Source organism: Artibeus jamaicensis, unplaced genomic scaffold (assembly GCF_021234435.1).
Source record: "Artibeus jamaicensis isolate MK-2021 breed Jamaican fruit bat unplaced genomic scaffold, CSHL_Jam_final scaffold_461, whole genome shotgun sequence".
NCBI classification, from domain to species: Eukaryota; Metazoa; Chordata; class Mammalia; order Chiroptera; family Phyllostomidae; genus Artibeus; species Artibeus jamaicensis.
Genome location: NW_026522045.1, coordinates 15,117,245 through 15,138,994, shown reverse-complemented (window position 1 = coordinate 15,138,994; position 21,750 = coordinate 15,117,245). Strand labels below are relative to the sequence as shown.

At 41.0% G+C, this 21,750-nt stretch overlaps 1 protein-coding gene across 1 annotated transcript in view; it reads right to left on the bottom strand.

The window, feature by feature from the left end:
• Nucleotides 1–19,845, bottom strand: part of PLS3 (plastin 3) — a 141,787-nt gene extending 121,942 nt beyond the window's left edge. Inside the window, exon 1 of the mRNA XM_053657464.1 lies at nt 19,652–19,845. The gene's annotated coding sequence lies outside the window, so the exon portion shown is untranslated. The remainder of the gene's footprint in view (nt 1–19,651) is intronic.
• Nucleotides 19,846–21,750: the final 1,905 nt, after the last annotated feature.

Below are 21,750 nucleotides of genomic sequence, written 5' to 3'. Positions count from 1 at the left end.
CTGCCACCAGAGGAAAGATATCTCTCAATGCCAGAGATTAGTAGAAAGGAAAGGTTTATTTAAGCTATACAGACTTAAAGCAGTGACCTGATGTCCCCATTAATATATCAAAGTCCTTTAGGATAACCACAGATGCCCACAGCGCTTCCTTTCCCCCTGCCCTAACTCAGGATACTGTATCTCAGGAAAAGAAGCACACATCTGTGTTTCAGGCCACTGGCACCAGCAGCTGTGTCGCTGTCCAGGCAGGATCTCTAATTACTCCAAAGACATGTGGCACCTTCTCATGGTCCACTGGCAAAGAGTTCTTTCACCCTTCTGCCAGGCAAAGTCTCTCCTCCTTCCCAGGCCACGCGGACAAAGGGAGCATCCCAAAGCCCCATGGTTCTCTTTCACCTGGACAAGAGGATGGTCCTTACTCTGCCCCAAACGGAATGGCTCTCTCTCCAAAACCTGCTGCATCTGTGTTTAAATCCCCACACCAGTCCTCCTTTGCAGCCCCATTTCTGACTCCTCCTACAATCAGTTACACCTGCCAGGACTCCCATATCCTCCCAGCTTTACTGGGCTGCTGTCATTAGTCTGGGCAGGTGGGGCCCCATGCCATGGAGCCAATCTTGTCCAACCTTTCATGCAGGTGCTGTCACCTGGGGGACCTGCCCCCATTTACATCTTGGGGGAAAGTCACTTCCATCCTTCTGGCTCAGAGCATGGCCACAGCTATTTAATATATCTATGCAACCAGTTAAAGGTTATAGATATGTTAAATGACCATGCCAGAGGTTAGCTGCGAAACTGTTGCTATGCAAAACAGCTCTCAATAGCCCTGCTCCATTTGTCCCTTCCCCCTGGGGGGGGGTGAGGACATCTTAATATTTCCTGGACACCCTGAGCTCTGGACCCCATTCCAAATCCTATTTTTGGGGGTCCCCCTCCTGGCTTCACCCTGTTACAATATAGTAGGGTGGAGTCCCCTCCAGCTGTCAGTTTCCTAGACAAGGGAAATCAACAAAAGAGTACTGGCTGAGTTCAAATGGCAGGTGGGGTGTAATGAGTCTCCAAAGTGTCACATCTATATAGCAAAAGTAGGGCCAGAACTGACCAAGATCAGGAACTTGGCCGACCAAATGAAATGCAAAGTCCAAGCTTTCAGGACTTGATCAAAGATGAGGGCTTGACAAGGAGACAAAGGAAGGTAAGGGAAACCTGAAACTCAGCAGAGTGATGATTTGCTAGTTTTGAGACAGTGCCTCCCAGCAGATCACAACAGGCAAAGAGTCCTTATTCAGACTTCTCTTTGAGTCTGTCTTCTAATCATTTACTCAGATTCTAAGAAGCTTAAAAGCCACTACTTTTTCCTTGGAAAGCTGGAGTAAATTATTCACCTCATTAGGAATAATTCAGTGTCTGCAAAGAGGTTACTTGTCAGGTCACTCTGCCACACAATGGAAAGAATTTATATAGTTTGCTCCCTTAATTCTCCATTCTTCCTCACCTTATTATTGAGTCTACAAAATTCTTTCTCTTCTGTTAAAGGTTAATTAAACCCTCTTCAAGTCTGAGAAAAATTCTAGCTTTATCCTTTCCAATTTTTAAAATCTTGATTGAAGCAGGTACTGCTCATTAAAATGGCATAATAATTCTGGATCAGTGTAAATTGTAACTTTAGTAGAGCAGAAAATGCACCAAGGAGAGGGATAGACAACAGATCTCAAAGTCTTGGCCTGCACTTATTTTAAACCCAAATATGAGCACCAGGCTCTCCTACTTCCCAACAATATATGATTATGTGTTGGGGATCCCCAACTGCACAGAATGTATGTGTAGAACTAGAACCAGTTGTCCAGCATTCTCCTTCTTTAAAATTTGTTTTGAAACATTTAAAATAATAAGGTGTAGCATTTTTTTTTACTAGAAGTGATTCAGATTATTAAGGTCTTTTCTATACCTTATTTTCCATTTTGAGTTAAATATAAGTTTTTATTTATTTATTTATTTATTTATATTGATTATGCCATTACATTTGCTCTATTCCCCCCCTCCATTCCCCTCCACCCTGCATACACCTCCCCCACCATTTCCCCCTTTAGTTCATGAACACATGTCTCAAATTCTTTAGATTCTGTATTTCCCCCTACTATTCTTACCCTCCCCCCTATCTATGTTCTATCTACTGTCTATGCTACTTATTTTCTGTACCTTCTCCCCCCCTTCTCCTCCTCCCACCCCCTGTTGCTAACCCTCCATGAGATCTTCATTTCTATGGTTCTGCTCCTGATCTAGCTGTCCTCTTAGTTTGCTTTGTTTTAGGTGTGGTTGTTACTAACTGTGAGTTTGCTGTCCTTTCACTGTTCATCTTTTTTATCTTCTTTTTCTTAGGTAAGTCCCTTTAACATTTCATATAATAAGGGCTTGGTGATGATGAACTCCTTGAATTTGGTCTTATCTGAGAAGCACTTGATCTGTCCTTCCATTCTAAATGAAAACTTTGCTGGGTAGAGCAATCTTGGTTGTAGGTCTTTGGTTTTCATGACTTGGAATACCTCTTTCCAGCCCCTTCTTGCCTGTAAGGTCTCTTTTGAGAAATCAGCTGACAGTCTGATGGGAACTCCTTTGTAGGTGACTGTCCCCTTAGCTCTTGCTGCTTCTAGGATTCCCTCCTTCATTTTAATCTTGGCTAATGTAATGATGATGTGCCTTGATGTGTTCCTTCTTGGGTCCAACTTCTTTGGGACTCTCTGAGCTTCCTGGATTTCCTGGAAGTCTATTTCCTTTGCCAGATTGGGAAAATTTTCCTTTATTATTTGTTCAAATAAGTTTTCCACTGGTGGCTGTGCCTTTCCCCCTTCTGGTACCCCTATAATTCGGATGTTGGAACGTTTAAAGATGTCCTGGAGGTTCCTAAGCTTCTCCTCATTTTTCTGAATTCTTATTTCTTCATTCTTTTCTGTTTGGCCATTATTTGCTTTCTTCTGGTCCACTCCATTGATTTGAGTCCCAGTTTCCTTTTCATTGCTATTGGTGTCCTGTGCAATTCCATTCATTTCAATTAGTTTAGCTTCCATATGTTTCTCTAATTTGTGACTAAAATCAACCAGTTCTGTAAGGATCCTCATAACCAGTGTTTTGAACTGTGCATCTGAAAGACTGGCTATTTCTTCATCACTTAGATCTATGGGTTCTGGGGCTCTGAGTTGTCCTAGAGCCATTTTTGGTCTATTCGTGCTGTTAAGTAAGCAGAGCGAAGCCTTAGTTATTTACCAGGATGGGGCGACCCAGGTCGCTGGTTTGTGACGCTGTGTGTGGGGGCGTGGTCAGAGAGGGAGCAATGGTGGTCCTCTCCGCTAGCCCAGTCCATCCAGTCACACCACTCGCCACGGGCTTATTTATCTGATCGGAATTGTGCGAGCCTGCTGCCCCGCACAGGCTTCCCTTCTCACCGGTTTCTCCGCACACAGATGCGCGCGACCGACCGAGACAGCCCGCAGCACCTCTTCCCTGTGCGCTCCCGTAGCTAGCTTGCATCAGCGCCTTTGGCTGCTCGCTGCACCGCGCACCACCCGGGGATTTTTTCTTGCTAACCTGCTCTGCTACTGGTTTTGCTTCTCTTACCAGTTTAGCTGAGCATTTAGTTGTCCTCTGGACTCCGTATTGTCGATTTTCCGTGTGGCTTGGTTGTGATTGTTGTTAAAAATAGTTGTTCTTAGATTTAGTTGTTTACAGAGGCAAGGTGGTTCCTCCACCTACGTCTCCATCTTGGCGGAAGTCCCTAAATATAAGTTTTTTAAAACGAATAAATGAAATGTATAATTGCATACTTGAAACCTATATAATTTTATTAACCAATGTCACCCTAATACATTCAGTAGGAAAAGTTCTAATAATAGTGGAGTTAGTAGATACCCTTTCCACACTAGGCACGTGATTTACTTTTGAACTGAGATTAATCTACTTTGTCAAGTTAGGGAATTTTCCTTTCATTTCTGTTTTATTAAAGTATTTTTTAACAATAATAAATTAGTACTTTAATATTTATATTGACCCAAATTTTTTTGTGGGGGAAAGAAAATCCTCTGAAGATTTAGAACAGCTCAGCCTCTAAAAGGCAGGTAAGAACATGGGGCTAATTAAATACTTATCAGTAGTACTATAATGTTTTCCAAATGTCTCACAGTATTTTATAAATAATTAGAAGTAGAGTTCTGTTTCTAAAAGTGAAGTGAATTCATAATTTATAACAACATGTATGAAAGGATAAACCATTATACAAATTCAAGAAATACATAAGCATTAGGAGTTTTCTTCAATTATTTTAAATATATAAAATGAAAGTGCCATGCTCAGGGCTAATTTCTGTTTTTAGTTTTCCTATAAAAGTCATTAAATTAACTATAATCCTTTGGTGCCCCATGGAAACTAAATATTTGTTTAAACATGAACATTTACAAACTTAAAGCCAGTAGCTTAAATCTCAGTACAGGTTATAATTCCTTTTCCTCACCACTAAGAGAGCTCATTTCAATTACTGCCTTGAAGGGTTAATAATAATCTCATAAAATGACTATTGATTTGCACTACTCAACAACTCAATCTGTATTGCAAAACAATTTGTTTTTATCATACAACTAAACATATTTTTAAATTATTTCATGAGATTTAATTTGATAAGAAATACATTTTTGGACTTCCACCAAGATGGAGGCATAGGTGGAAGCATTGTGCCTTCTCACACCAAGTTTAAAAATAACAAAGTTTTAGCAACAAAAACGCAGCCAAACAACAGAAAATTGAACTATATAGAAGTCTGACAATAAGGAACCATTCAGCCAAACTGGTAAGAGGGGCAGAGCCAGCAGCAGAACAGGGTCAGGCAAGAAAGATGCACCAGACTGACCCAGGAGGGCGACCCAGGTGCGCCAGCAGCTGTGGGCAGATCCCAGGTGTGGAGTAGAAGCTGGCAGACCCACTGAGGGCGCAAAGCAGTGGACCCAATGAGGGCTTACCATGGTCACACATTCGCAAGTAGATAAATTGGTGAAGGAACAAGCGGTAAAACAGACCGTGCAGTCCTCAGTTGTGGAAAGTGGTAGAGGGGACCGCCATTGTCCCTCTCTGACCTAGCCCACACATACAGCATCACAAACCAGCAAACTGGGTGGCCCCACCCTGGTGAACAATTAAGGCTCTGCTCCTCATACTTAATAGGCACGAACAGAACAAAACATGCCTCAAGAAAAATTCAGAGCCCCGGAACCAATAAATCTAAGCAATGAAGAAATAGTAAAACTTTCAGATGCACAGTTCAAAACACTGGTAATCAGGATGCTCACAAAACTGGTTGATTTTAGTCACAAATTAGAGGAACATATGAAGGCTAAACTAATTGAAATGAACGGAAATGCACAGGAAACCAATAGTAATGGAAGGGAAACTGGGACTCAAATCAAAGGAGTGGACCAGAAAGAGGAAAAAAAATGACCAAACAAAAAAGAATGAAGAAACAAGAATTCAAAAAAATGAGGAAAGGCTTAGGAACCTCCAGGATATCTTTAAATGCTCCAAAATCCGAATTATAGGGGTACCAGAAGGGGGAAAATAACAGCCATTAGTGGAAAGTTTATTTGAACAAATAATAAAGGAGAATTTCCCGAATCTGGCAAAGGCAATAGACTTCCAGGAAATCCAGGAAGCTCAGAGAATCCCAAAGAAGTTGGACCCAAGAAGGAACACACCAAGGCACATCATCATTACATTAGCCAAGATTAAAATGAAGGAGAGAATCCTAGAAGCAGCAAGAGATAAGAGGACTGTCACCTACAAAGGAGTTCCCATCAGACTGTCAACAGATTTCTTAAAGGAAACCTTACAGGCAAGAAGGGGCTGGAAAGAAATATTCCAAGTCATGAAATCCAAAGACCTACATCCAAAATTGATCTATCCAGCAAAGCTTTTATTTAGAATGGAAGGGCAGATAAAGTGCTTCTCAGATAGGATCAAATTCAAGGAGTTCATCATCACCAAGCCCTTATTATATGAAATGTTAAAGGGACTTACCTAAGAAAAAGATGATAAGGAATGCTGGGAAGATGGCGACGGAGTAAGACGGAGCTGATGCTAGCTCCTGTACTCATGGTTGAAAATCCTGGCAGATCTATAGAGAAACAGCACAATAAACCATCGGTTACCTAGCATTTATGAAATTAAAAGACCAGAGATTGTGACTGATGCTGAAACACCAGATGGAGGCAGAGTCAGCTACTGGAGCTGGGACACACATGGACCCTTTGGTGCTGCCAGAGCAACAGGCCTGGGAGCTGGGGAGTCAGGTACGGGAGCCAGACACTCCAAGCCCCTGTGACAGTCCTGGGCGACAGAGGAGTCTGGAACCAGAGCTGGGACATTCTCGGCCCCTGTGCCGATGCCATAGCTACTGGCCTGGGCAACAGAAGAGTCAGTTGCATGAGCTGGGACACCGGAGGCCCCTGTGACACCGGAGGCCCCTGTGACACCGCCATAGAGACAGGCCTGGGCCCCGAGGAGCCAGCTACAGGAGCCGGGATGTTCTCAGGTCCTGTGCCACTGCCATAGCAACAGGACTGGATACCGGGGAGTCAGGTACGGAAGCCGGGACACTCCAAACCCCTGTGAGATCCCTGGGCAGCAGAGGAGCCAGCTACGGGAGCCGGGACATTCCCAGCCTCTGTGCCGCTGCTGTAGTAACGGGCCTGGGTGCTTGAGGAGGCGGCTATTAGAGCCGGAACATTCAGCAGTGGTAGGCGACCAATGCAGGGACCAGCGTGAGGACCAGCGTGAGAGAAAGTGGAGATGAAGAACATCAAGAAATTTCAAGGAGTCTGCACCTCTGAACTTCACAAGGACCATAGCACAGAAGTTCACACCATAAAACCAGAGTTTCAGAACAGATCAATTTTAGAAGCACAGACTAACAAGAAGAGTCTCAAACAATGGGAAGACAAAGAAACATTCCCCAAATGAAAGAAAAAGCAGAAACTTCAGAAAGAATGTTAGATGAAATAGAGGCTGATCAACTATCAGATAGTGAATTCAAAGCACTGGTTATTACGAAGTTCAAAGAGCTCACAGTGAACTACCAGAAACTACAGAGGAACTACAATGATCTCTCTGCAAACTACAGCAACATGAAAAATGAAATGGAAACTATCAGCAAGAGACAAGAGGAAATGAAGAATACAATTTCTGAATTGAAGAATACAGTAGAAAGTTTCAAAAGTAGGATAGATGTAGAGGAGGATAGGATTAGTGATTGGGAGAAGAAGGTAGAAAGCATCTCACAGAAAGAGCAAGAAAAAGAAAAGAGGCTCAGAAAAAATGAAGAGGAATTAAGAGAAATGCAAGACAATATGAAACGTAATAATATCCGAATAATAGGAATACCAGAAGGAGAAGAAGAAGAACAAGGGATAGAAAATATACTTGAACGAGTAATGAGAGAAAATTTCACTAATTTGATGAGAGAAAAAGTCTCACAAATCCAGGAATCACAGAGAGTCCCAATCAAGAGGAACCCAAGGAGGCCCACTTCAAGACACATCATCATCAAAATGGCAAAATTCCAAGACAAAGAGAGAATCTTAAAGGCAGCAAGGGAGAAAAAAGAAATAACATACAAGGGAGCCCCAATAAGATTAGCTACTGACTTCTCAGTGGAAACACTCCAAGCAAGAAGAGAATGGCAAGAAATATTCCAAGTAATGAGAACCAGAGGCCTACAACCAAGGCTACTTTACCCAGCAAGGCTCTCAATCAAGACAGATGGCCAAATAAAGAGCTTCCAAGACAAAACATGCCTAAAAGAATATGACTCCACCAAACCAGCTCTAAAAGAAATACTAAAAGGACTGCCTTAAGGGAAGGAAGGATAAGAGGGAGACAAAGAGGAACACAGGTACAAAAATGGCAATGAATAAGTACCTATCAATAATAACCTTAAATGTAAATGGATTAAATGCTCCAATCAAAAGACACAGAACAGCTCAATGGATAAGAAAGCATGACCCACACACATGCTGCCTACAAGAGACCCACCTCAGAACAAAAGACCATCACAGACTAAAAGTGAAAGGCTGGAAACAAGTTTTCCAAGCAAATGGACAAGAAAAAAATGCTGGGGTAGCAATTCTCATATTGGACCAAATAGACTTCAAAAAAAGGGCAATAAAGAGAGACCCAGAACGTCACTTCATTATACTCAAGGGAAGAATCCACCAAGAAGACATTAACATTGTAAACATATATGCACCAAACATATGGACACCCAAATATATCAAGAAAATCTTAGAGGACTTCAAGAAAGATATTGACAGCAACACAATTATAGTACGGGATTTGAACACCCCACTATCAAAAATGGACAAATCTTCCAAACAAATTATCTACAAAGATATTGTGGCATTAAACAACACCCTAGATGAAATGGACTTAACTGATATATATAGAGCCCTTCATCCCAAAGAAGCTAAATACACATTCTTTTCAAATGCACATGGAACATTTTCAAAGATAGACCACATGATAGAACACAAAATGAGCCTAAAAAAATTCAAGAAAATTGAAATCATACCAAGCATCTTCTCTGACCACAAGGGACTGAAACTGGAAACCAACCCCAAAGAAAAAAACCTAAAGCACCCAAAATCATGGAGACTGAATGGAATGCTATTAAACAATGAATGGGTCAAGAATGAAGTTAGGCAAGAAATCAAAATGTTTCTGGAAACAAATGAAAATGATCTCACAACAACCCAAAATTTATGGGGCACAGGAAGGCAGTCCTGAGAGGGAAGTTGATAGCAATACAGGCCTACCTAAAGAAAATAGAAACATTTCAGATAAACAACCTAATCCTACACCTGCAAGAACCTGAGGAACAACAACAAAGACAGCCCAGAGCAAGCAGAAGGAAGGAAATAACCAAGATTAGAGCAGAATTAAATGACATAGAAACTAAAAGCACAATTCTAAGGATCAATGAATCCAGGAGTTGGTTCTTTGAGAACATAAACAAAATAGACAAGCCTTTAAGTAGGCTCATCAAGAAAAGAAGAGACAGGACACAAATAAACACAATCAGAAATGAAAAAGGAGAGATTACAACTGATACCACAGAAATAGAAGGGATTGTAAGAAATTACTATGAAGAACTGTATGCCAAGAAATTTGAAGACCTAGGGGAAATGGACACATTTCTAGAAAAATACAATCTTCCAAAACTCAGTGAAAAAGAAGCAGAAAATCTAAATACACCAATAACAGCAAAAGAAATTGAAGCAGGAATCAAAAAACTCCCATCACACAAAAGCCCCAGACCAGTTGGTTTCACAGGAGAATTCTACAAAGCATTTCAGGAAGAGCTAACCCCCATTCTCCACAGACTATTCCAAAAAATCCAGAAGGATGGAAAACTCCCAAATTCTTTTTATGAAGCCAGCATCATCTTAATTCCAAAACCAGATAGAGACACAACAAAGAAAGAAAACTTCAGGCCAATATCACTGATGAACATAGATGCTAAAATCCTCAACACAACATTGGCAAATCGCATCCAACAATATATCCAAAAGATCATACACCAAGACCAAGTGGGATTCATCCCAGGTATGCAAGGATGGTTCAATATTCACAAATCAGTAAATGTAATATATCACATAAACAAAAGCAAAGACAAAACCCACATGATCATATCCATAGATGTGGAAAAATCTTTCAATAAGGTACAACACCCATTTATGATAAAAACACTAAGCAAAGTGGGAATACAGGGAGCATTTCTCAAAATAATAAAGGCCATATATGAGAGACCTACAGCCAATATCATACTCAATGTGAAAAAAACTGACAGCCTTTCCACTAAGATCAGGAACAAGAAAAGGATGTCCACTTTCACCACTTCTATTCAATATAGTTTTGGAAGTTTTGGCCACAGCCATCAGGCAAGAAAAGGAAATAAAAGGCATCCAAATAGGAAAGGAGGAAGCAAAACTGTCACTGTCTGCAGATGACATGATAGTGTACATGGAAAATCCTATAGACTCTACCCCAAAACTGCTGAAACTAATTAATGAATTTGGCAAAACAGCTTGTTACAAAGTCAATATCCAGAAATCAAAGGCATTTTTATATACCAACAATGAATCAGCAGAAGCAGGAGTCAAGGAAAAAATCCCATTCGATATAGCAAAAAGAAAAATAAAATATCTGGGAATAAGCCTAACTAAGGAGGTAAAAAACCTATATGCACAAAACTACACAGTCCTGAAGAAAGAAATCAGGGAAGACACAAACAAATGGAAACATATACCTTGTTCATGGATTGGAAGAATTAACATCATCAAAATGTCCATACTACCCAAAGCAATTTACAGATTCAATGCAATACCTATTAAAGTACCAATGGCGTATTTCACAGACATAGAACAAACACTTTGAAAATTTATATGGAACCATAAACGACCCCGAATAGCAGCTGCACTTTTGAAAAAGAAGAACAAAGTAGGAGGGATCACAATACTTGATATCAAACTGTATTACAAGGCCACTGTAATCAAAACAGCCTGGTACTGGCATAAAAACAGGCACATAGACCAATGGAACAGAACAGAGAGCCCAGAAATCAACCCAACTCTCTACAGTCAATTAATATTTGACAAAGGGGGCAATAACATAAAATGGATTAAAGATAGCCTCTTCAACAAATGGTGTTGGGAGAACTGGACAGCTACATGCAAAAAAATGAAACTTTTGCACCAACTTATACCATACACCAAAATAAATTCAAGATGGATAAAAGACTTAAATATAAGCTGTGACACCATTAAAGTCCTCGAGGAGAACATTGGCATGAAAATCTGAGATATTTCATGCAGCAACTTTTTTACTGATATGTCCCCTAGAGCAAGAAATATAAAGGAAAGAATAAAGAAATGGGATCTCATCAAAATAAGAAACTTCTGCGTGGCTAAAGAAAACAGTATTAAATTAAAAAGACAACCAACTGTATGGGAAAACATATTTGCCACTGATACCTCAGACAAAGGTTTAATCTCCAAAATATACAAAGAACTTACATAACTCCACTCTAAGAAGACACCGAACCCAATTAAAAAATGGGAAAAGGACTTGAACAAACACTTCTCCAAGGAGGACATACAGAACATTCAGAGACACATGAAGAGATGCTCAATATCGTTAGCTAGCAGAGAGATGCAAATTAAAACCACAATGAGATACCACTTTACACCAGTCAGGATGGCTATCATAAACAAAGCAACAAACAACAAATGTTGGAGAGGTTGTGCAGAAAAGGGGTCCTTAGTTCACTGTTGGTGGGAGTGCAGACTGGTACAACCATTATGGAAAACAGTATGGAATTTTCTCAGAAAAATAAAAATCGACCTGCCTTTTAACCCAACAATTCCGCTGCTAGGATTATATCCTTAGAATCCTAAAACATCAATATCAAAGAACCTATGCACCACAATGTTCATAGCAGCACAATTTACAATAGCCAAGAGTTGGAAGCAACCTAGGTGCCCATCAGTAAATGAATGGATCAAAAATTGTGGTACATATACACAATGGAATTCTATGCAGCAGAGAGAAAGAAGGAGGTACTGCTTTTTGCAACAACATGAATGGAACTGGAAAGCATTATGCTGAGTAAAATAGGCCAGGTGTTGAAAGACAAATACCATATGATCTTACCTTTAACAGGAAGCTAAACAACAAAACAAACAAGCAATCAGAGGAAAAAAAAAACAAAGACACTGAAATAGAGAAGAAGGGGACAGTGACCAGAGGGGAGAGGGGAGGGAAGTTATGGGGAAAAAGGGGGAGGGATTTGGAGGAACAAATAGGAGGGACACAGGGAGGAGAACTAAGGGGGGTGGAAATTGGAGGGAGGTGGGGAGCAAGGGGCAGGGAGGCTGGGACTGTAGAAATAGACAAAAAAACTGTACTTGAAAAATAACTAAATAAAATTTTTTAAAAATCTTGTTTAAGCAAAGCAGTGGTTAAAGCAATGGAGAACAGTTAGAAAAACTTGTAAGATATTTGGAAGTATTTAAAAAGAACAAGAAAATGGCAATGTATGTAAGATAACCATTATTTAGAATTGTAAATAGTAAGATAGCACCTTTAGAAAGTGATTACAGAGTAACTTCATATATAACAAATGTTACATTATGGCAAATAATATACATATATGCATATATTACCTATGTTATATATGTGTGTCTACTTATTCTGTGTTTTCTAAAAGAATTCATTGAAGTCTAAAAAATTTAACTCTTAGTAATTCCCCCCCAAAAAAGAAATAGACTTCTTCTAGAAGCAAATATAAATATACATAGTTATTTGAACCAGCCTAATGCTAACTCTATTTATTAAGTATAGTGGAAAGAGCATGGACTTCAGTCTGTCAAGAACCACCTGAATTATTCCTGAATTAGAATTCCTTTTCAATTATTATCTGTGTGATCTTAAACCTTATATGTATCACCCACCATTTTTTAAATCTGGGAAGTGGAGATAAAACTTTTTAGTTATTTGAGGATTAAATGAAATATAATAGTAAAAACAACCTGATACAATGACTTGTACATAGTAAGTGCTTGGTATCCCTTTTAAATTGATTAGTTGAATTTAAATTGTTCTTACCTGATTTTCTGATATTGTGACTAAACTCATTACTTTAGCTCTGATCCTATGGGATCTATATTTCTTCCTCCCTTAGTTTTTTTTTTTAAGCTTTTATTTATTTATCTTTAGAGGGGAAGGGAAGGAGAGAGGGAGAGAAATATCAATGTATGGTTGCCTCTTGTGTGTCCACTGCTGGGAACTGGCCTGCAACCCAGGCATGTGCCCTGACTGGGAATCAAACTGCAATCGTGTGGTTCATAGGCCCGCACTCTATCCACTGAGCTACACCAGCCAGGGCCCTCTCCCTTATTTTTAACTTTTTTTTTGCTTGATCTATCTCTGTGGTTCTCTTTCTCTTTCATGTTTTGTACCTCCCTCTCACTTTTACTTCTAAGGAAATGGGGTTCCTTTGTTCTGGAATCTTGGACCAATTCTCTCTAGGTAATTATTTTTTTCCTTAGTCTCCTGAATACTGAATGTATTCTCTTGGTTTACTCAGAGGAATGAAGCTCTCTCAACTGGTCTTCCACTTGTTTGTGGCCCCCTTTGGCACTTTATTTTGCGTATTTTATTCTGCTATTGTATAAAGTTTTTTAAAGAAATCCCCTCCCCTTATTTCAAAATAACTTGTCTTGCTCTTCAGTGTTTGTTATTCTCCTGTGGTCACACTCAGGTCTCCCCACAGAAAATCAAAAACACACTGACCTAAAATCCAATTAATGATGTCTCAACCAAGCTGTAGTTCAGCATCTGGCTTTGAGAATATAACAAAAGAGTTATTTTAAGACTCTGGAATATGCTGCATTTATAGTCAATACTCACTTCAGCTAAATCTTTCTTTTTACCCAAAGGGCTCAAGAAGTTATTCTATTTGCTGCATTACTTACTTTTTGGACTATGACAATGGGGAAATGGCAATATCTTTGTCTTCTTTCTTTCTGCATTCAAGTAGTTTTTGGTAACAGAACTGCAAAGTGTTTTATTTAGAGTTAACAAAATGGAGCAAACTCCTTTCTGAGATATTTGCTTAGAAGCCTCACACATCTGGGTATGATGGTGCTATAGTTAGTACAGAATGAAAAGAGTTCACATACTCATTTATTTAACAAATAGTTATCAAGAAGTATGTAAACTATGTAAAGTTATGGATGAGGGGATTAAGATGAGTAAACAGGGACCTTGCTGAGATCTCACAGGGTTTATCACTGAATAAGGGAGATAAGCCACAAAAAAATGTAACACACAGCATAAAGGGATAAAGATCATGTTAGTGGTACAAGTGAAAGAATGTATCTTCAGAGAAGGGAGAGATTCCTCAGGCCAAAAAAACCTCATGTGATTAGTTTTCCTCAGTGACTGACCAAATTATATGTCAGTCTTATGAAGCAAGCTTCAGTAACAATATGTTTTCAAGATTTTAACTCAATATAAGGAAAACATGAAATTCAATTGGCTCACCAGTGAGAATAGTGTCATTGGATAGGGGCAGCCTGTGGGCACTAAAAGACCCTGACAACTGCTGTGCTCCAGCTGCAAAGTTTTCTTTCTTTTCCTTAGGTTGTGGAAATAAATAAAACAGTCCTAAAAAAAGAGTGAAGTGGAGAATTTCCAATTTTGTCCTTTAACAAACAGTTTGCTGGCACTGAATATAATGAAAATAATGACAGGCCTTTTGCCACTAAAGCATAATGACCCTGTGGCCTTTCTCCTTGCTCTGTACTTTGTACTTTACATGGTAAACAGCAATTTGCATGGCAACATTTAAAAAGATTTTAACCCTCCCTTGCTCAGCAAGTGTGAAGCAGACACAAAGCCCATGCTGTGCTCATTGTCAGGACTACTAGCAAGGGGTTGTTTTCTGAATTTACTCCTTCCCCCCAAGATCACTGAAACAAAGTGTGGTAGTAATAGGTATATAACTCTGATTGAGAAGGCAGAGAACCAAACTTACCAACCTTTAACTTATTCTTGCTGATAATAAGTTATCTTATTGATAATAAGATAATAAGTGTCTTATTGATATGAATAGGAACTTAGACTCTACATTCTGTTGATGAAATTATTGCCCTCCTAAACCTTTTGAAAAGTAATACAACAGTTAGATTTCAATTTTTTCACAGTTGAGAAAAAAAGCTATGTTTTTCTCCATAGAGCAGTATAAAACTTTTTTTTTTAAATTTTATTTAGTTATTTTTCAAGTACAGTTTTTTGTCTATTTTTCCCATCCCAGCCTCCCCTGCCCCTTGCTCCCCACCTCCCTCCCATTTCCTCCCCCCCCTAAAACTTCTAATGTTGTAGACGATCGGCGGGTAAATACACACTCTCAGAGTCCGGAACCGAATTGATAAAAATTTTAATGGCCAAAGATTTTTCCTGTGCAGGGGCGAACTTCCCCAACTGTGACCGGAGTCACGTAGCTACTCAGAGCTACAAAATGGAAGTCGCGCCTGGCTTACAGACTACTGGGTATTTATATTTTCTAGCGAGCAAGCAAAGGCATACAGAAGCAGAGGTGGCGGTTAGCTATTGGCTTATTTAAAAAACGGCGAGGGTCCCTGATTGGTGGGTGCTGCTGCTGGCGGACACTTTCTGGCGGGCCCGGGTTAGTTACCTTATTTGGCTAGAATTTTAAACCCAATTGTTCCTGGATGTTTGTTCATTACCCCGTTCCAGGAACTGCAGATTTAGGGTTGGGTGATGCCCTAGCTGTAATTTTCCTAGCTGGGTATAACACTCCCCCCTTTTCTGTGGGGAGGTGGTCAAACCATTGACTCATCTTCTTGGGGTAAGATGGTGTAGGGTTGGGATAGGACCATTAGCTTGACAGCATCTATTCTGTCTTTGATGAACACAAACACTTTGTTTAATATTATGGGTCCTATTGTTAAAATTAATATTACTGTTAGTAAAGGCCCTAGCAAGGGGAGTAAGAGAGGGAGGAAACCATGTAGGCTTTGGTACACATACCCATTCGGGCTGGCTGACTCCTGTGGAGGTTCTAGAATAGGGTAGGTAAGCTACAGTGGCTCCACAATCCGTGGTCCGTGTATAGGAGGAGGGTATGGCATAGTCAGTACGAGTTCCTCCTCTACACTCACAGGGTGGTCCAAAAAGGGCTGCGTCGAGGTCCTTGGGGCTAGCTTGGAATCTGCCACGGGTTAGGGGCAGAGTTACTACAAGCAGGAAAAGTCTTACTGTTTGAGAAATTTCAGTCTTAGCGGTTGCTCGGGATCTTTGCTGATCCGCCATGTTCCTTGGTGGTCCTCTGGGGGCTGGGCTGGCTTCGTGTGTGATAGGTGAATCCAGTAGGGCTTCTCTGCTACTCGTACTGCAGAGAGGGTGCTGAGCAGGACCTGGAAGGGGCCAGTCCACCTCGGCTCTAGGCTTCCCCGGTGATGGTTAAGGACCCAGATCCATTGTCCCGGTTCAGGTGGAGCTGGCCATCGGGTTGTCTCAGCTGGAGGCTGGTGGCGTAGGACTCGTATCTCCTGTCGCACCTGCTGCAAAGCCTGGAGGGACTTAAGGAAGTTATGATTTGTGCTGGCTATTTCTTCACTGGAAAGTTTGGGGATAATGGGGACAGGTTGTCCAAACATTATCTCATAAGGGGTCCAGGATCCAGTATAAGGGGTGCATCTCACTCTAAAAAGGGCGAGAGGGAGTAGCTCTACCCAGCTGTCGCCGGTCTCCTCTTTTAGTTTTATTATGGTTTCCTTTAGAGTTCTATTCATCCTTTCTACTTGGCCTGAGCTCTGAGGCCTATATTCCAACCAATCACTCACAGGCATAGGCAGGTCATAGGCATACACTCTATGAAAACAGAGAACACACAGGTTAATTTACACAACAATCCCCAAACCAGTCTCTGCGCCTCTGAGACTGTCTTTTGGGAAGACATTCCATTGCAAGATCCTTTCCACCGGTAAATTGTACATCTTCGGTAACATCACAAACCTGGTTTCAACTTTCAAATGAAAACAAACTTTCAAGACAATTAGCTGCGCCATTTTGATGTCTAATATTGAGCATTGTGATTTTCCTTGAATTATAATTTTTCTCCTTAAGATCACCCTCATTGTTATTTACAGGGACTACTTTGGGTCCCACTTTTGATTTTGACTGTTCGTTTGCATAAACACACCAAGAGCAGCCTGGATCACTTATGATCCCTAAGTCTACTTTGCTGGAACTGACACAGGGAACCTTCAGATTGACTTCTCAGTTCGCCCCTCAGGGCACAAAAGCAGAGCCACACACCTGCCATCTGGCTTTGCCGGTACCAGTTGTTTTACTCAAGTCTTTGAGCCTCTATTGTGTCTACAGGTTCCTTTTTAGCCATCTTTCAGGAAAGCAACTTTCGTTCCTTCCCTAGAAATACTCGCATGAACCGCACAATCAACTAAAGTACCAGGCTTTTCTTGAGGGCTTTTGCTAGCTTCACAAGTCAATCTCAGTTCCTCAGGGCTTTCTGGTAATGACCAGAACCCATACATGCCTCCTTCAGGCGTGACATTCCAGTCAAAGTCCTGGTTAACAAAACCACTATTAAAGACTGGTCTTATTGGTTTTATGCAAAGAAACCTTATGTCATCACTCATTCCTTTAGAATGCTAAATTCTGAAGGGTTCAGGTAGGGAGAAAAATACAAAGCATAATGGAAAATCTTTTTCCCTTCTGATATCTACTAAGATTGCATTTCCATGCTTTATACCTTCCATTACTAACTTTATATAATTCCTTTCCAAAATTTTTGTAAACTTTTACAACCTTTTGCACACCCTCTTTTATCTTTACAGCTTTTCACAGCCCTTCAGCAACATTCAAAAAACTTCTACAACCTTTTATACACTTCTTCATTTCCATATCTTATACTTTCTTTTGTTCACTTTTTTACAGAGTATGAAGTTTCAACCTTTTTTGGAATCTTTAATTTTTTTTTTCAGAGCAGATACAGAGCAAAATCCGAAACATAGAGTTCCGAATCAATACACAGGTAGAGGCATTTTCCTGCACCAGTGTTTCCACTGGTGCCTCGCAGAGACATGCTCCTTCAGGCCCGGTCTCATGGCAGAGACATGCTGCTTTGCCTCAGGCTGAAGCACTCATCAGCCCTAAATGACCCTTCCTGGGTCCCAGGTGGCAAAGGCATTCTCCCCAACTGGTTACAGGTGACCTTCCCTAGGTCTTCAGATACATACAGAGTTTCTGATCAGAAACAGAATCACATGTGAGAAATTTGCTCTTTTCTCACAAAACCAGAAAACAAGTAGCTGAGATTTCCTTTACTCCATGTTTAAAACTTTCATATTTTTTATACACATTTCTGCTCATCTAGATTTAACCATCACTTTCTTTTAATCTAGGTCCCTTTCCCACACTGGGAAGGACTATACGTAAACTCAGTAGTTAAACTCAGTATGTGGCAGCCAAAAGTCCTTCCACTAAAAATCCCTAGATTCGCAGGGACATTTTGTACCTTTCTGAAATTTAGACCTTGCAAATACCCTATAAATCAGATGGTCACCCTTGGACCTCAGTTCATGACCTTCAAAACCAGAGCCATTACTATCAGAACCAGTTACACAGAGAACCTGACGGCTGCAGTGCCCACACAGAAGCAGCATACAGCCCGTAATCAGAAGAGAAGCCTTATCCAGTTCCAAGATGGTGGCGCCCATGCACGTGGAGTCATCCAGCATGGCGGCACCCAAGCATGCGCTGTCCTCCATGGTGGGGCACTCACATGGCTCATCCATTTTACCCAAAATGGCAGCACCCCGACTCTGGTTCCACCCACCTGGGAAGGTTCCAGGACTCCGGTTTCAGGAGCCCTGGAAGCCCCCAAGGCCTCTTGCACTCACAGGCGTGGGGGCACCACAGAGCTGCCCTCCACCCACTGGGGGTGGTGCACTGAGGCTGCAGTCACCAATGCAGGTGGAGAGCAGGCTCCACTCACCTGTGAAGGTGGGGGCTCTGTAGCTCCAATTTCGGGAGCCAAAGTGGCTCCTGGCAACCCCTGCTGCAGTGGGTGAGCAGAGCTCACTTGCAGAGGCTGCGAATCCGTGGTGGAGACTTCTCCCACTTGCAGGGCAAGAGAAGCCATAGTGGGCCTCACCTCCCTAGAAAGCAATGTCACCACGGAAGTTCCCGCTCTCTGGGGTCCCTCATTCCCTGGGTTCAGAGCATTAATGAGGTTTCTTTCCTCATCATCTTTCTCCTCCTGTGATCTACTATCAGGAAGGGGTTCTAAGACCCCCCTTTCTCCTTCTGGATCATTACACGCTTCTCTGTAGAGCTACTCACACAGTTCCAACAAAGCAAACAAAGGCTCAGAGTAAAAAGAATACAGGTGATGTAAAAACCAGATATTTCCCTTGCTATCGCCCACAATTCCAGCTCCATTATCACAAAAGAGCAGTCAGAAACCAAGTTTTTCAACCCAAAACACTTTCACGTCTCTGCTCCCTTCCCCGCTTCATTTCTTTTTCACCTTTCCAGGCGTGATTAGGCGGCCGATGCCCTCAAGAGCACAGAGAAATCCTCAGAGACTGGAAAATTCCGAAGCCTCACCCTCTCGCACCTGAGGGGGTCGGTCTGCCACGGACAATTATCGTCCCATCTTGGAATTGCGGCGGGAGACCTCGGTGATCTCCCAGAGTCCTAGGGCTACTAAAAGAGTTGTTAAGCCTAGAGGGAACACATATAATTTTAGACACAATTTCTGGACAAACAATAAAAGGCGCCCACACAGACACAAATCCTTTCACGCAACCACAATATCGCTGCGCAATGCAGTGCGAAAATCGAAACCAATTGCGACCCAGTGGCGGGAGCCTAGCTCCGATTCCCGAGAGCGTCCTCTCCTTGGGAATTCCCCGGGGGGACTGCCGGTAGCGTCCCACCTACCCCCTCGGGGCTCAAGAGGTCTAGACCGTTCCCAAGATCGGGGTACCCCAGTTCTGCCGAAACTTACCGGGCCCAGCGGTTGATGGTCTTCCGAGTGTATGTATATCCCGGACGAGCCCCCAAATGTTGTAGACAATCGGTGGGTAAATACACACTCTCGGAGTCTGGAACCGAATTGATAAAATTTTAATGGCCAAAGATTTTCCTGCGCAGGGGCGAACTTCCCCAACTGTGACTGGAGTCACAGCTACTCAGAGCTACAAAATGGAAGTCGCGCCTGGCTTACAGACTACTGGGTATTTATATATTCTAGCAAGCAAGCAAAGGCATACAGAAGGTGGCAGTTAGCTATTGGCTTATTTAAAAACGGCGAGGGTCCCTGATTGGTGGGTGCTGCTGCTGGCGGGCACTTTCTGGCGGCCCGGGTTAGTTACCTTATTTGGCTAGAATTTTAAACCCAATTGTTCCCTGATGTTTGTTCATTACCCTGTTCCAGGAACTGCAGATTTGGGTTGGGTAATGCCCTAGCTGTAATTTTCCTAGCTGGGTATAACACTGACTGTTCTTTTTTTAAAATTTATTATTATTTTTTTTACTGTTCTTTAAAGAATGTTAAATTATAAAACTTGGCTCTGAATTTTAAATAGAACAGATGTGATAGAATAACACCTTAATAGGCTTGCCAGATATAGCAAATAAAATTACAGGATGCCTAGTTGAATTTGAATTCAAGATTCAAATTTGTAAACAAAAATAATTTTTTAGTGCAAGTATGACCCATGCAACATCTGCAACCCTAACCTTAGAGAGCATTGCTTGATTATATAATATTCCATTGGGCTGGTTAAATTTTAGGAGGCAGGTTTGCTTATAGTCCCTGGTTTTTCATCTTTCACCATTTCTATATGTCTCCTCAGCATACAAGATTTCTTTGAATGAAAGCAAAGATCCGTGAAGACCATTCATTTAATAAATAAATTATTTTAAATACCAGCACTCTTCTGCAAAAAAGGAAATGAACAAAAAGCCTCCTTTTAGTCCCTTTTTGTCCTGTTGCAATTGCTTTTCACTTGCTGATCTTAGTTGAGTCATTCAGATAAGTATCTCAATTATAAAGTGCCTCAACCCTCTATTCTTGTCCTGAAGCCTCAGCCAGAATGAGGTTGGGTGGGGTGGGAGTAGGGGTACTCTAGGAACTGAGTCCGAAAAGTAGAAGTATTTAAAATGAGAATTTGGAGAGCACCCAAAATTAATATATAGTGATTATTATATAGTAATTAATATATAGACCTCATATGGGAATTTTCTTAATTAAAAAATCTCACTTCCCCAAATATAACTCAGATGCTTTACCTTCTCATCATTTCAGTGAACATTCAATTCATATTTTCATCAGATTGTTAAAAAAATGTCTGAAAAGTTGATGATTCTACATTTAGTTCTTAACCAGTTTTGCCAGGAAACTTCATCTTTACATTTGAATACCTTGATGTCTGCTTCCATGATTACTTCTTATCTCAAAAGATTGGTCCCCTTCTTTTTTTAACCTTCTATGACAGCAGAGCTGTGAGAGGGGAGGGAGGTTGAGGTGCTGGATGAAAGAAGGTGAAGGGATTAAAAAACATATACATATATGATTATATATATAAAACAGACAGACAACAGTGGGTGACAGCCAGAGGGAAAGGGGGATGGTAAAGCTCTCTGTATATGCTTATTAGAGTATATGTGTAGAAAATCCTAAATCTACAAAATCCTAAATACATAGAAAAGTTATAGCTAGTAAATGAATTCAGCAAATTTATAGGATATAAGATCAATATGCTGAAATTAATTGTATTCTAGATACTAAAAATGAATACTCCCAAAAGGAAATTTTTAGAATTCTTATTGTAACAGGGTGCAGCCAGGAGGGGGCCCCCAAAAAAAAGGATTTGGCATGGGGTCCAGAGCTTAGGGTATCCAAGAAATGTTAAGATGTCCTCACCACCCCCCCAGGGGGAACGGACAAATGGAGCAGGGCCATTGAGAACTGTTTTGCATAGCAACAGTTTCGCAGCTAACCTCTGGAATGGTCATTTAACATATTTATAACCTTTAACTGATTTTATAAATATCTTAAATAGCGGTGGCCATACTTTGAGCCAGGGAGAAGGAAGTGGCTTC